The 2,500-nt window shown below is 40.8% G+C and overlaps 11 pseudogenes; all 11 read left to right on the top strand.

Moving 5' to 3' along the window:
- Positions 1 to 91, top strand: part of LOC134896011 (5S ribosomal RNA) — a 119-nt pseudogene extending 28 nt beyond the window's left edge.
- Positions 92 to 198: 107 nt separating this feature from the next.
- On the top strand, positions 199 to 317 carry LOC134894468 (5S ribosomal RNA; annotated as a pseudogene).
- A 107-nt stretch (positions 318 to 424) lies between these two features.
- LOC134897554 (5S ribosomal RNA) lies at positions 425 to 544 on the top strand (annotated as a pseudogene).
- A 107-nt stretch (positions 545 to 651) lies between these two features.
- On the top strand, positions 652 to 771 carry LOC134896702 (5S ribosomal RNA; annotated as a pseudogene).
- Positions 772 to 878: 107 nt separating this feature from the next.
- LOC134887495 (5S ribosomal RNA) lies at positions 879 to 997 on the top strand (annotated as a pseudogene).
- A 333-nt stretch (positions 998 to 1,330) lies between these two features.
- On the top strand, positions 1,331 to 1,449 carry LOC134895536 (5S ribosomal RNA; annotated as a pseudogene).
- Positions 1,450 to 1,554: 105 nt separating this feature from the next.
- On the top strand, positions 1,555 to 1,673 carry LOC134898264 (5S ribosomal RNA; annotated as a pseudogene).
- A 107-nt stretch (positions 1,674 to 1,780) lies between these two features.
- Positions 1,781 to 1,899, top strand: LOC134898528 (5S ribosomal RNA; annotated as a pseudogene).
- A 107-nt stretch (positions 1,900 to 2,006) lies between these two features.
- Positions 2,007 to 2,125, top strand: LOC134897252 (5S ribosomal RNA; annotated as a pseudogene).
- A 107-nt stretch (positions 2,126 to 2,232) lies between these two features.
- Positions 2,233 to 2,351, top strand: LOC134895758 (5S ribosomal RNA; annotated as a pseudogene).
- A 107-nt stretch (positions 2,352 to 2,458) lies between these two features.
- LOC134896337 (5S ribosomal RNA) overlaps positions 2,459 to 2,500 on the top strand; it is a 119-nt pseudogene continuing 77 nt past the window's right edge.

Here is a 2,500-nt window from a genome sequence, read left to right as displayed (position 1 = left end):
CCAATCTCATCTGATCTTGGAAGCGAAGCAGTGTTGGTCCTGGTTAGTACTTGGATGGGAGTCCACCTGGAAATACAAGGTGTTTTAGGTATTTTTATACTGCCAACACCGTTCTGTTGATGCATTCCATTTTCAAACTTATTCATTTATGTACCAGTAGTTAGAAGTAGGAAAGTTCTAACAGAAACCACACAGCTCATCTACAGCCAAACCACACTGGATACGCCCAATCTCATCTGATCTTGGAAGCTAAGCAGTGTTGGGTACGGTTAGTACTTGGATGGGAGACCACCTCAGAATACAAGGTGCTGTCGGTATTTTTATACTGCCAACACCGTTCTGTTGATGCATTCCATTTTCAAACTTATTTATTTATGTACCAGTAGTTAGAAGTAGAAAAGTTCTAACAGAGACCACAAAGCTCATCTACAGCCACACCACACTGGTTACGTCCAATCTCATCTGATCTTAGAAGCTAAGCAGTGTTGGGTCTGTTTAAGTACTTGGATGGTAGACCACCTGGGAATGCAAGGTGGTGTAGGTATTTTTATACTGCCAACACCGTTCTGTTGATGCATTCCATTTTCACACTTGTTCATTTATGTACCAGTAGTTAGAAGTAGAAAAGCACTAATAGAAACAACAAAACTCATCTACCGCCACACCACACTGGATACGCCCAATCTCATCTGATCTTGGAAGCTAAGCAATATTAGGGCCTGGTTAGTACTTGGATGGGAGACCACCTCAGAATACAAGGTGCTGTAGGTATTTTTATACTGCCAACGCCGTTCTGTTGATGCATTCCATTTTCAAACTTATTCATTTATGTACCAGTAGTTAGAAGTAGAAAAGCTCTAATATAAACGACAAAGCTCATCTACAGCCACACCACACTGTATACGCCCAATCTCGTCTGATCTTGGAAGCGAAGCAGTGTTGGGCCTGGTTAATACTTGGATGGGAGACCACCTGGGAATACAAGGTGCTGTAGGTATTTTTATACTGCCAACACCGTTCTGTTGATGAATTACATTTTCAAACTTATTCATTTATGTACCAGTAGTTAGAAGTAGAAAAGTTCTAACAGAAACTACAAAGCTCATATACAGCCACACCACACTGGTTACGCCCAATATTATCTGATCTTGGAAGCTAAGCAGTGTTGGTCCTGGTTAGTACTTGGATGTGAGTCCACCTGGTAATACAAGGTGCTGTAGGTATTTTTATACTGCCAACACCGTTCTGTTGATGCATTCCATTTTTAAACTTATTAATTTATGTACCAGTAGTTAGAAGTAGAAAAGTTCTAACAGAAACCGCACAGCTCATCTTCAGCCAAACCACACTGGATACGCCCAATCTCATCTGATCTTGGAAGCTAAGCAGTGTTGGGTATGGTTAGTACTTGGATGGGAGACCACCTCAGAATACAAGGTGCTGTCGGTATTTTTATACTGCCAACACCGTTCTGTTGATGAATTACATTTTCAAACTTATTTTTTTATACCAGTAGTTAGTAGTAGAAAAGCTGTAACAGAAACCACATAGTTCATCTAAAGCCGCACCACACTGGATACACCCAATCTCATCTGATCTTGTAAGCTAAGCAGTATTGGACTTGGTTAGTGCTTGGATGGGAGACCACCTGGGAATAAAATGTGCTGTAGGTATTTTTATACTGCCAGCACGGTTCTGTTGATGCAATCCATTTTCAAACATATTCATTTATGTACCAGTAGTTAGAAGTAGAAAAGTTCTATCAGAAACCACAAAGTTCATCTACAGCCACACCACACTGGATATGTCGAATCTCATCCGATCTTGGGAGCTAAGCAGTGTTGGTCCTGGTTAGTACTTGGATGGGAGACAACCTGTAAATTTAAGGTGCTGTAGGTATTTTCATACTGCCAGCACCGTTCTGTTGATGCATTCCATTTTCAAACTTATTCATTTATGTACCAGTAGTTAGGAGTAGAAAAGTTCTAACAGAAACCACAAATCTCATCTATAGCCACACCACACTGGATACGCCCAATCTCCTCTGATCTTGGAAGCTAAGCAGTGTTGGTCCTGGTTAGTACTTGGATGCGAGTCCAACTGGAAATACAAGGTGCTGTAGGTATTTTTATACTGCCAACACCGTTCTGTTGATGCATTCCATTTTCAAACTTATTCATTTATGTACCAGTAGTTAGAAGTAGAAAAGTTCTAACAGAAACCACGAAGCTCATCTACAGCCACACCACACTGGTTACGCCCAATCTCATCTGATCTTGGAAGCTAAGCAGTGTTGGGTTTGGTTAGTACTTCGATGGGAGTCAACCTGGAAATACAAGATGCTGTAGGTATTTTTATACTGCCAACACCGTTCTGTTGATGCATTCCATTTTCAAACTTATTTATTTATGTACAAGTAGCTAGAAGTAGAAAAGTTCTAACAGAAACCGCAAAGCTCATCTACAGCCACACCACACTGGATACGCCCAATCTTATCTGA

The sequence above is a fragment of the Pseudophryne corroboree genome, chromosome 3 (genome assembly GCF_028390025.1).
Source record: "Pseudophryne corroboree isolate aPseCor3 chromosome 3, aPseCor3.hap2, whole genome shotgun sequence".
NCBI classification, from domain to species: domain Eukaryota; kingdom Metazoa; phylum Chordata; class Amphibia; order Anura; family Myobatrachidae; genus Pseudophryne; species Pseudophryne corroboree.
The sequence above is the reverse complement of the archived record's forward strand: the minus strand, read 5'-3'. Positions and strand labels throughout refer to the sequence as shown.